General features: G+C 49.8%; 1 protein-coding gene across 1 annotated transcript in view; it reads right to left on the bottom strand.

Annotated features, from left to right (window-relative positions):
• The window catches only part of NDST1 (N-deacetylase and N-sulfotransferase 1), a 121,034-nt gene that overhangs the window by 92,366 nt on the left and 15,693 nt on the right, over positions 1-12,975 (bottom strand). The window contains exon 2 of the mRNA XM_061151741.1: positions 1,588-1,747. The gene's annotated coding sequence lies outside the window, so the exon portion shown is untranslated. The remainder of the gene's footprint in view (positions 1-1,587; positions 1,748-12,975) is intronic.

Here is a 12,975-nt window from a genome sequence, read left to right as displayed (position 1 = left end):
GTCAACAGAGTCATCACAAAACAAGAACAATGTCTGCCTGCAAAATGCCCATTCACAGCATTTTGTACATTTTTTTCATTTGACATTGATTAGTACCTCTCCTAGAGTTTTCCTCACATCATCCTGGTTGGGGAGGGGAAGTAGAGGGACACAGAGATGAACAAGACAGATGTGGCCCGTGTCCTCAAGGAATGTACAGTGCACTGCAGAGACAAACATGTAAATGCATCACAAGCTACTGAGGCATTGTAACTGTGTTGTAGTGGCCTGTAACAATTCTATTTCCCAGGAGATCTTTGGAACATGAAAGTGAAAAGTAACTAAAAATAGACACTGTTGCCTACCTTACCTCCACCCCCAGTTTCTAACAAGGTTTTCTGTAGAACAGGAAGGGTAGGTCCTGTCACAAGGGCACTAAGGTCACCCCATCTTTCTCTGCCTGGAGACCTCCTATTCAGATCAAGACCCCATTTAAGCAGCACCTCCTACAGGAAGTCTTCCTGCTCCTGCCAGAGCTCTCTGTATGGGACTTAGTCACAGCTCTAGTGATTTTCTGGGACGATGATGCAATTTGTCAGGGAGAATCCAAATTTCAGATCATTTGCTTCTCTAAAAAAGTAAAACGTAATTCAGTGAATGTGTAACTACGTGTGATTTCATGTTGGACTTCAGTGGAGGCAGAAAATAGCCTCTGTCTGACCATGTGACCTGATTTGTGGTTTGGAGAACATGGTCACCGTAATTACAGCATTGACCACATGCTGTAAGAGTTTCCTGTCTTTCTCTCTCTCTCTCTCTCTCCTACACAGACACACACTTCTTCAAGTACAGGGACTATTTGCTTTCTGTTAAACAAATGAAGGAAAAAATCTGTGAAATGGGCGGGTTATCAGATGGAAAATGGATATAAACTGTCCTGGAATGCAACAAAAGATGGTCAGAGGTGGGAGACAGGAGCAATTAACAGCACTTAATCATTTACTCTGGTGCATGCTACCTGCTTTCCATTTGTTATTTAGCAGCCCAGAAAGCGGTAGCTCAAAGAGGTCAAACAACTGCCCCATGGTCTCCCAGACAGGAGTGGCAGAGGAGTTTTCAAATCCAGGTCCACCCAACCCAAAGGCTACATTCTTACCATTTACCCCACCCCTCAGTGCCCAGGGGCAATGAGTGCCCAAACTGGAGGACCACCTGGGTTCCATGGCCTACTTCCTCACTTCCACGGGGTTCTCCCAACCCTTCCCTGTTGCACCCCCACTTTCATCTACGCTGCTGCTGATGAACAGCACCTGTAGCTGGTTTCCAAAGCAGTCCTGACCCTGGGGCCAGGCTTCCTGTTTCAGGCAGAGCCCACCCAAGGATGTGTGTCCCGCCTTCCTCAGCCCATCCTTCATTCCCAGGAGCCGCCTGGGCCAAGGACTCGGCTAGCACAATCTTTTGCAGGTGCAGCACTTTCCCTGTGTTTTCTAAAGCCTTTTCCCATTCTGTAAACCAGTTTCTGGTGACTCCACAGTAGTCCTGAGAGTTTTTCACAGTGGAGGACTTTTCACCCTATTTTAAAGATGAGAAAATGGAGGTTTGGCCAACCTGTGGGAGATCCCCTCGGCTGTTCAAAGAGCTGAGCTGCAGCTGAATGGGATTTCAGGCCACCGGCCTTCCAAGTCCTTAGAGGGTTCAACTTGACCAAGAGAACAGGGATGGAGGGTGAAAGATCTTCAGAATCTTCACACAGAGAAGATAATGGCTTCTGCAAACAAATGTAAATCGGTTAATTTCCCTTTTTTTACTGTGTTCATTGTGATGCACCAATTACAACCTGGCAAAAGAAAAACACTCACAAGCACTTGTGGTCTCTAAACTGCAATAAATTGGTAAATAAATTGGTAACTGCAATAGGCTCAAAGTCCTCTGAGGGTGAGGCAGGGCCCAGTTCCAGCCTGCCAATCTGGGGGCAGAAGCCAAGGATCACAAGCAATCGGTTCTTTTGCCAACTTCTCCAGAGGGGCTCTGCACTGGTCTTTCCTTCACCCCCAGGCCATTTCTCATCCACTCCTCCACTATCTGGCTTCCACATTCTTCAGTTCTCTTCATTTGATACCCAGGTGCTAAATACATTTTTTTAATTGAAGTAAAGTTGATTTACAATATTGTGTTAGTTTCAGATGTACAGAAAGTAATTGTTATATATATTTCCTCAGATTATATTCCATTGTAGGTTATTGAATATGATTCCCTGAGCTGTAAATTGTTATTGCTACATATATTTTTCAATTTTTTTCAAAATTCTCCAAGCCAGACTTCAACAATACGTGAACTGAGAACTTCCAGATGTTCAAACTGGATTTAGAAAAGGCAGAGGAACCAGAGATCAAATTATCAACATCTGTTGGATCATAGAAAAAGCAAGAGAGTTCCAGGAAAACTTCTGCTTCATTGACTACGCCAAAGCCTCTGACTGTGTGGATCACAACAAACTGTGGAAAATTCTTCAAGAGATGGGAATACCAGACCACCTTACCTGCCTCCTGAGAAACCTGTATACAGGTCAAGAAGCAACAGTTAACAACAGACTGGTTCCAAAGTGGGAAAGGAGTATGTCAAGGCTGTGTATTGTCACCCTGCTTATTTAACTTATATGCAGAGCACATCATGCGAAATGCTGGGCTGGATGAAGCACAAGCTGGAATCAAGATTGTCGGGAGAAATATCAATAACCTCAGATATGTAGATGACACCACTCTTATGGCAGAAAGAGAGGAAGAACTAAAGAGTCTCTTGATGAAAGTAAAAGAGGAGAGTGAAAAAGCTAGCTTAAAACTCAACATTCAAAAAACGAAGATTATGGCATCCAGTCCCGTTACTTCATGGCAAACAGATGGGGAAAGAATGGAAACGGTGATAGATTTTATATTTTGGGGCTCTAAAATCATTGCAGATAGTGACTGCAGCCATGAAATTAAAAGACATTTGCTCCTTGGAAGAAAAGTTATGCCAAACCTAGACAGCATGTTAAAAAGCAGAGACATAACTTTGCCAACAAAGGTCTGTCTAGTCAAAGCTATGGTTTTTCCAGTAGTCATGTATGGATGTGAGAGTTGTACCATAAAGAAGGCTGAGCACCAAAGAATTGATGCTTTTGAACTGTGGTGTTGGAGAAGACTCTTGAGAGTCCCTTGGACAGCAAGGAGATCAAACCAGTCAACCCTAAAGGAAATCAGTCCTGAATATTCACTTGAAGGACAGATGCTGAAGCTGAAGCTTAAATACTTTGGCCACCTGATGAGAAGAGCTGACTCCTTAGAAAAGACCAGGATGTTGGGAAAGACTGAAGGCAGGAGGAGAAGGGGATGATAAGAGGATGAGATGATTGGATGGCATCACTGACTCAATGGACATGAGTTTGAGCAAGCTCCAGGAGATGGTGAAGGACAGGGAAGCCTGGCATGCTGCAGTTCATGGGGTCGCAAAGAGTCGGACACCACTGAGCAACCGAACAACAACATGTATTTTATGTATAGTAGTGTATATCTGTTAATCCTATACTCCTAATTTATTCCTCCCCCACCTTACTTTTTGGTAACCATAAATTTGTTTTCTATATCTGTGAGTCTGTTTCTGTTTTATTTAGATTTATTTGTATTATTTTTTAGACTTCACATATAAATGACATCATGTGGCATTTGTCTTTCTCTTTCTGACTTCACTTCGTAGGACAATCTTTAGGTCCATCCATGTTGCTGCAAATAGCATTATTTCATTCTTTTTTTATGGCTGAGTAATAGTCAACAGTTCATATATACCACATTTTCTTTATCCAGACATCTGCTGATAGACACATGCTGCTTTCATATCTTGGCTATTGTAAATAGTGCTGCTATGAACACTGGTATGCATGTATCTTTTTTAGTTTACAGTTTTCATTTTTTTCCAGATGTACACCTAGGAGTGAGATCACTGGATCATATGGAAACTTTATTTTTAGTTTTTTAAGGAACATCTATACTGTTTTCCATGTTGTGTGTGTATTAGTTGCTCTGTCGTATCTGATTGTTTTTGACTCTATGGACTGTAGCCCACCAGGCTCCTCTGTCCATGGAGCGCTCCACACAAGAATACTGGAGTGGGTAGCCATTTCCCTCTCCAGGAGATCTTCCTGACCCAGGGATCAAACAGGATCTCCCTCACTGAGAGAAGATTCTTTAGCATCTGAGCCACCTGAGAAGTTTCCCATAGTGGTTCACCAACTTACATTCCCAACAACAGTGTAGGAAGGTTCCCTTTTCTCCACACCCTCTCCAGAATGTATTAGTCATAGACTTTTTGATGACGGCCATTCTGACCAGTGTGAGGTGATACCTCATTGTGGTTTTGATTTCCATTTCTCTAAAAATTAGTGACACTGAGCATCTTTTCATGTGCCTATTGGTCATATGTATATCATCTTTGGAGAAAGAAATGTCTATTTAGGTCTTTTGTCCATCTTTTAATCGGATTGTTTGTTTTTTGATATTGAGCTATATGAGCTTAAACATAAATACTCTTAATATGACTCAATAAAAAGATTACATTCATCAAAGGGGAGGGGACATTTCTCCTCAAGATTCCCACCAATTATTCTTATCATTTCATTCTCACCACTCCCATGGGGTGGGCACCACAACTCCCAGTTAAAGAAACTGTGTCTCAGGGTCCTGGGGGCTCCACCAAATGAAGCAGGGAGGACAGGCCAAGTCACCTGGTTGGGAGGTTGCCCCCAGTTCTCCTGGGTCCTCAACCCCCACCACACGCGCGCGCACACACACACACACACACACACCCCTACCCACCCCCCAACCCCCATTTGTTTGCATCTCCTCCTGGGCCACCTTGTCGCCTTAGTTTATGATTCCTGAACTAATGCAACCTGCCTGCTTACAGAAAAGGAGAAACTGAGGCCCAGAGAGGAACTGGGGCCTGCCTCCATCACCAGCGATGCAGCCAAGCCAGGACACCCGGAGGAGGCGCCTGCCTGTAACTCTTCCACTTGCCCGGCTGTGTGTGCATCAGAAGCTGAGCAGGAGGTGGCACCCAGGGTCAAGTCTAGACACCGTTCCTGGGTCCTGGACTTGTGCCAGCATATAAGGAAGGGAGGGAAGGGCAGTGTTGACCCCAGTGGGAAGTTGGCTCTAAAACTGCCATGGTGACCAGACTCTTGTCTGGGGCTATCTGTTCCAACAGGCATGGGAATTCTTATCATTCCAAGGCCCCATCTTCACACAGACCTGTCTGGACTGAATCTATCCTGAGACAGAGCTGGGGTTGGGTGAGGGAAGCAGGAGGGAAGTAACGGGGATTATCCCCCACCTTATTTACGCACAACAGGGTCACACTCATTCACTTACCAGCTGCACACACCACTCACCCCACCAATCTGCATTCCCCACAACCTCCCCTCCGTCCAATGCTTAAGAGCTTTGAAGCCAGACTATCCTGTGTGGAAATCCAAGGTCAGTCATCACTTACTGTCACTTAACGTGGCTTCAATTGTTTATTTGTAGAATGGGAATAACTGTACTTACGTCATAGGGTTATTGATAAGAATAAATGAAATATTAGGAAACCACTTAGCACCATGCCTGGCATAGCTGCTATAGCTGCTACTGTTATTTTACCAACACACTCCTACAGCTAACTGGCATTCCCCCTTTCTCTATTGTACACACACACACCTCCCCAGAGGCCCTCAGCCGGCTGACCCATGCTCATAGCCCTACTGCCCTCTGACCCTTCTACTCCAGGCAACCTGGGACCCCAAGGCCTGGGTCCCAGCCATGTGTGCCCAGCATTCTTCCTGCCAAGGAGAATGCCCTCATCTCCACCTCTTTGCAACTCTCACACCCCCTCCTTTCCTTCAAGTCCTAGCTCCAATCCCACTTCCTCCAGGACGCCTTCCCTGACTGACCTCTGATCTTCCTTCTCGGAACTACTCAGGTGCTGAGTGAGTCACCTATTAGTACCGCCTTGGAATTCCTGAGTCTGTTAGTAAGAAAGCCTCTTCCTTCTTCCTCCCCACCATCTCTTAAAATCGGAAAAAGCATTTTCCAGGCAGATTTGAGGCACACTGAATCAACTCCCCAATTCCTGTGTCACCCCCACATCCCAGCACCCTCTGTCACCCGTCATACATCTTCTGGAGCTGGGAACAGGGCAGGGCCTGGAGACTGCTCAGGGCAGGCAGTTACCCAGAAAGACGGGTAGGATAGTCTATTGGCTTGGAGAGGCGGGAAGACCCTCACCCAGTCATTGGGGTCCCAGGTTCTGCTAAGAGATAGGGGCATCAAGAGCTGAGACTCCCTGAAGCTCACCTGTAGGGGAACAGGGGTCAAGGTAGACCCTGCAGCCTGCAGGACAGCAGCCTGTGGAGGGTGGTCAAAACTCAAATTCTACACCTTTCATGGGGAAGAAGGATGCAGACCTGTTCTGGGAGGCCCTGGAAGAGGCTCTGGAAACCAAGCATGAGGGTGGAAGAAGCTGTGGGAAGTAGATCCCACCCAACACCCAGAAACTCTAGCCATTCTAAAAGCCCAGCAGCCATGGCGGCAGTTGAGGTCTCCACTGGAGGAGGGAATGGGTAGGCAAAGGTGGGTCAGTGCTGGTCAGGGTGGGCTAGAGGATCCCTGCGCTGGGAGAAGGACCAGGATTCTTCTCAGATTCTCCCAGACTCTGGGAGTTAATATATATATCTAAGGCTCAAAGTCAGCTAGTGATGTAAAGATCTGGAAACCTGGTTCTGAAATTCCATCTCTTTAAAATTCTGAAATGAAACACATGAAACTTAAAATGTTCTAGCAGTCATGTTTTAAAAGCAAAAAAAAAAAAAAATGCATCTTAGTAATACATTGTATTTTACCCAATATACCAATATATCCAAAATATTATCATTTTGACATGTAATTAATATGTTATTAATGAGATGTTTAAAAGTCTTTGTTACCAAGCCTTCAAAATCTGCTATGTATTTTAAATGTACAGCTCATCTCAATTCAGACTAGTCACATTTCAAGGACTCAATAACCACACGTGGCCAGTGGCTACAGTGTTGGGACAGCACAGTTTAGAAACCTACAATCTATGACTCACTTTTCTAAAATTCTGAGATGCTGTGCCTCTGAGATTCTAGAATTCTCCAGTATATTCAGGTTCTGTAACGCTTCAACTGTGATTCCACCAGATTAGCGTGTTGCCCCAAGTCTGCGTGTGGGTAAGGCTTCTCCCCACATGTCTTCTGTGTGGAAGAAATCCAGGCCCCTGCAGAGCCCCTGGGTGGGGGAAGAGAGAAGCGAGGATCCCTCTCCTCGGCCACCCCCACCATCTGGCCCAGCCGGAGGAAGTGGGGATGGGCGGGCCTGTGTGCCCAGGGCCACTGGCCTCTCCACATGGCGCTGCCTCTCCCACCATCCCTCCGGCTTGTCACCTCTCCATCCACGTGCACAAGCCTGGCAGTGAGTCTTCTGCCTCTGAGTCCTCCTGGGGAGGGGGCGTGCCCCTGCCTCTCCATCCTTGGTTTCCGTCCACTCTGGAGAGCATTTGGGAGGCTGCTGCAAGCAGATGGGGTTGGGGATTGCGGTTCAGATCCCAGATGGAAGGCCCTGAGGGTGGAACTGGTCTCCATCTGTTCGAGGCTAGGGCCTGGAGGTCTGAGGATGGCAGAAGTCAGAGACCCACCCACTGCACCTCAGAAGGCTCTGTGAGGTCCTGTGATGTATGCTTGAACCATGCAGATGGGGAAACTGAGGCCCACCAGGCATAAGGTAAGTGTGGTGATCTGCCAGAAGGTGGCCTCCTGCTTAGCCACAGGCCTCCTCTTCCTGCCCTCCCTGCCCCACCTCTGCCAGTGGGAAAGTCAAGGTGCAAACCCAGCATGGCAGGGTGTCAGTGAGGCTGCTGGAAGGTCCACGGGGGGGTTGCAGGAAAGTGGGTGACCCCTTGGCTTGGGGATGCTTGTGCCAGGCCCAGGCTTTCCTGGTTCCAGCCAGGCTCTTCCCAGGCTCCTCCTACCCCAGGTTCTACAGGGGATCTGGGGAATGGGGGCTTGGGCACAGGCAGAGTCTGGGTGAGACAGAAGCTGGACCTGGCGGGGGAGGGTCTCTGTCAACAGCCATCAGCTTCTGCATCAGCTAGTATCCAGTTCTGTCCTCTGTTTCAAAGTCCTTTTGTAGCCACAGTCTCTTTATCCTCACAAAAGCCCAAGAGGAAAGGTGGGCGGGAGAATTTGCCATCAGCCTGTCAACTCCCAGCACAAAGGCCATGCAGAGGGCCTGGTGCGGCAGCTTTGTTACTGTTTCACTTTTCACAGGTGGGGAAACTGAGGCCCAGAGAGGGGCTGGGACCTGTTTCAGGCTACACAGCCAGAGGGGAGTCACTGGCTCAGCACCCATTCAGGGAGCACCCCCACCAGGACCTGGCCCCTGGTCCTGCTCCACTCCCAGGCACTCAGATGCTCTGCAACTAAGGAGATCAGGAGTTACCCACAGCCACATTTTCCAGGCTGGGCTGCTTCCAGGCTGGGTTTCCCCTCTGGGGAAAGCCCCAAGGTTGTTCTGCATGGTCAGGAGAACCAAGGAGGAAATGACAAAAATCCTGCTGGAGAGGGCTGCAGAAAACAGCCCAACCTTTGGCCTCCAGGGAGTGGGGGTGGCCTCTGGCTCTGCCAAAGTGGGGGTGCAGATGCGGCGGGCAAAGGGTGCTGCAGGGAGGCAGCCCTGGAACCTTGATTTGGAAAGGCATTGTCTTTGGACTGAGGTGGGCCAGGGCTGGGTTCCATTACTGCTAGTTAGTTAGTAGCTGTGTGGTCTTATGTCCGGGACTTCCCCTGGGCTCCCTGCTCTGTGAACTGGCTGACACCCAGCTCCAGAACAGTGGGCGTCTGAGCATACATAAACTAAGCCCACAGTTAGTTCTCGCTCAAATGCCCCATCCAAGAACTGATCTGTTTTGGGGTCCCCCATCACTTTGCTGCCACAAAAACACTCCATAAATGCTTCTTGAATAAACGAATGAATGACTGTTGCCAGCCAAGAATAGAGCAAAATATAGGGGAAGGCTGGACTTCCCTGTTGATTCAGTGGTTAAGAATCCACCTGTCAATGCAGGGGACACAGGTTTGATCCCTGGTCGGGGGAGATTCCACATGCCTCGAGGAAACTAAGTCCATGAGCCACAACTCTAGTGGCCGTGAAGGCCACGTGCTCTAGAGTTTGTGCACCTACAGCCTGTGCTCCAAGAGAAGCCACTGCAACAAAGAGTAGCCCCCACTCACAACTAGAGAACTAGAGAAAGCCCGTGCACAACAAGAAGACCTAGCACATCCAAAAAATAAAAAACAAAATGGGGAAGGCGCCAAACTAGTCCATCTAGAGATCTGATAGATTCTGTCGTGGCTCATGGCATGACCTCATTTTTTTAAAGCCCATAATAATAACTAGCCTTTCCAAAGCAATCACTATATGTGTCAGGCTTTGTTAAGAACCTTAGGGCGCTTAGTTCTCCCAGTAACACTCCGAGAAGGCGTGACCATTACCCCCATGTTCCCAATGAGGAACCTGAGGCACAGAGAGGCTCAGTGACCCTGTGGTCACACTGCTGGTTCACACCCACAGGGTCTTCACTCGTGGGTGGCCGAGGACCATGTAGCTCTCCCTTCCTGTCTCCTCTGGCCAGGACTCCTATCAGGAGGGGCTCCCCTTCCCAGGCTGGTGTTGGGTGCTGCTCAGGGCTTCCCATGGGTTCTGGAGGCTCCCAAAAACCAGCCTTCGGTGATGAGCGTGGGAGATGAACTCGGGGCTCTACCCACTCCAAGACTGTCGCCTGGGCCCTTAGTCAGAGACTGATTCTCACAGCTTTCTGGCTGCTTCCTGCCCAGAGGGAGGCAGGAAGCCAGACCGCCCAGGACTGGGGCTCCAGCTCCTGTGTTTGTCTTTAGTTCACCCCCCACCCCCCACCCCCACCCCCTCACGCCAACACCGCCCCAGCTGTGGACCTTCCTCCTCCTTGCCCAACTTCAGACCCTGACCTTGAGGGTCACTCCCGGGCAGACTTTCTAGCGTGAGGACAACCACCCTCGGGGCCGGGAATCCAGGGACTGGGTTCCATGCACTGCCAAGAACTGGGTGAGGTGTGGGGAGGGGGGACACTTTTCTCTCCGAGGAGGGGGCGTATTTGGAGAAAATCTGCCCCGAGATGGGGGAGGTGGGGGTTGGGAATGTGCCAACAAGTCACATGGGCACATCCGTTCTCAAACAAGCTCTGCAGTGAATGTGTGGGATCGTCCTGACCACCCTGCTGAGAGACGAGTTAGCTTGTTATCACCCCAATTTTAACACAAGAGGAAGCTGAAGACCAGGAGGATTCAGAGACTTGTTCATGATTATGCAGACATTTGGGGGCAGAAGCAAATCTTTACTCAAGTCTCTGGAGACTGTATGGGTATAAAAACTATTATTATTATTACAAATATTTACCAAGCTCTGACTCTGCCAAAAGCTTCCCTTTCATTACCGCATTGAATCGTCTCAGAAATTCTAAGTAGCGATCCCCACTTTACAGAAGAGGAAACTGAGGACTGGAGAAGCAAATCACCTGCCGAAATCTAGTTATCTGCATCCACGCATCCACTTGTGAAGATGTGAAGGTGGTTTGAACTCAAATCTTTCTGGCTCCAAAGTCTCAGGTCTCACAGGGAAGACAGGGCCGCCTCTAGCTGGGGTAGAGGAGTCACCTTATTTCCCAAAACGGGGCCTGGAAGAAGCCTGGCCACACCAACCCTGTTTACAGTGCTGCTTTGGGCTTGGTGCACATAGCCCCTGGAGCCTCTCTGGCAACGGCCCTGAGAAAGTAGGCGTTGCAGGATTCAGGGGCACATCAGGGCCATGTCTGTGTGTGAGTAGTGTTCCTGGCCAGGCCTATGTGGCCTGGTGACAGCCTCACAGGTAAGCTCACACAGGTGTGCACCCAAATTCCTCCATTCATTCATTCATTCACCAAACACCAGCCCACCAGCCTTCCTATTTCTATACACATTTACTTTTTTTTTTTAGACAGTCACTTCTTTTGCTGACCTCCCCAAGCAGGGACAGCTACATAACTGATGAGGCCCAGGACAAAATGCAAATGCAGAAGAACCCCTTGCTTAAAAATGAAGAATCCCAATGGGACTTCCCTGGTGGTCCAGCGGTTAGGAATCTGCCTTCCAATGCAAAGGACCCAGGCTTGATCCCTTGTCAAGGACCTAAGGTCCCACACGCTGCAGGGCATTAAGTCCCCATGCCACAACTACTGAGACTCTGAGCACTCTGGAGCCCGTGAGCCACAGTGAAAGATTCCGCCTGCCGCAGTTAAGACCCGATGAAGCCAAATAAGTAAATAAAATTAAGAATTCCAACACAGGGACAGCAGGACATTCAGTGAGGCGCAGGGCCCAGGGGAGTGCACAGGGGCCCGCCTGTGGGCCCACCTGCCCCAGCGCACCTCGGCCTCGCTCTCTGGACCCCGCCTCACCTCATCCTCATCCTCCTTTCATGTTCTCGCAAGGTCCACGATCTTCACCTCAGGCTTTTGCGAAGGCTGTTCTCCCTGCCCTGAACACTTTTCTCAATGATTCTCTCGTGAGGTCTTTCTCACTGTTCAGCTTTCAGCTGGAATGCCACCTCCTCAGGGGGGATGCCTCCCCCATACCCCAGCCTCACGGGGCCCCCCACCCTTAGCTCTCCATCATAGCTGCTGCTTATCCCTTCCTAGCAGGCATCCATCTGCGCCCTCAAGTGTAATTTGTCAGCTTACTGTTTACTACCCAGCCTCCCCGGGAGATCCCCAGGGCAGCGCCGTGTCGTCCTGTCCAGCACAGAGTTTTAAGGGCCCAGTCCAGCGCTTGGGCCATAGCAGACGTTCAACAACTATTTGGAAAACCATGAGTGAATAAGTGAATGGACACGACACCCTTCTACCCCATCTCCCCGCTACGTTGCCTCTCACTCTGCCTCTGCACCCCAGAGGAGCACAGGGGTGCTCCCTGAATGCCCTGGTGCTCCGGATATCCCAACACAGAGAGCTGAGAGATAGAGAGGGGCAGGCGGATCCTGAGGCCTTGAGATGGAAACAGACAGAAGAGGCAAGGCCCGGAGGGAGGGAGGAGAGGGAAAGAGGAGGAAAAGTGGAAAGAGAAAGGAATTGGAGCCAGAGGAAGGATAGAGGAGGCACACAAAGAGGGGAGAACGAGTTGGTTGGGCTTGCTGATAATCCCGTTTCTCCTCTTTATTTGTGAAACTAATAATTACTATTAATACCTGGCCCCTCCCTGGCCCTTTCATCCAGGCTGGTGGGGAAATTTCAAAGATGAAAGTCCGGGGAAAGGGGGATGGTGCTCTCAGAGGCAGGTCCCAGGGCTGCACAAGCACTAATTAAACTTGGCAGCCCCTTCCAGGTGGGAGCACTCCCAGGGCCTGGCCCACCTCCCCTCCTCCGCGGGAGGCTCACTAACTGCAGCAGGGGGGTGGGGCGGTCAGCAGAGACAGTCGTGGGAGAGGTGCCAGAAAGAGGAACCTCACACCAGGTGGCACTGAAACCCAGGAGTCTGGCCCCCAGCTGAAATTACAGCCCCATCCCAGAGGCCGCCCCCCACCCACCCCCCCACCCCGAGCCCGGACCAGGGTCTGTGTCCCCGGGGCCATCTGCCAGATGGTGGTGGGGGAAGCGCTACTGAGAAGGAAGGTCTCACCAGACAAAGAGGCAGAGTCAGCAAGTCCGGCTCCTCCACGTGGCCCCAGGGCCACCTGAGTCCTGGTCTTTCACATCCTCAGGGGCCATTTCGTTGCACGGCCCTCACAGAGGCCGCCCCTCTCCACCAGTCATCAATACATCCAGCAGGCTCCCCGTCACACCTGCAGCCATGGGGCTCTCCTCACAGTCTCCCATTATTGAGCTGCCTGGACTTTGGGCTGA

The sequence above is a fragment of the Dama dama genome, chromosome 9 (assembly GCF_033118175.1).
Source record: "Dama dama isolate Ldn47 chromosome 9, ASM3311817v1, whole genome shotgun sequence".
Lineage (NCBI taxonomy): Eukaryota > Metazoa > Chordata > Mammalia > Artiodactyla > Cervidae > Dama > Dama dama.
The sequence above is the reverse complement of the archived record's forward strand: the minus strand, read 5'-3'. Positions and strand labels throughout refer to the sequence as shown.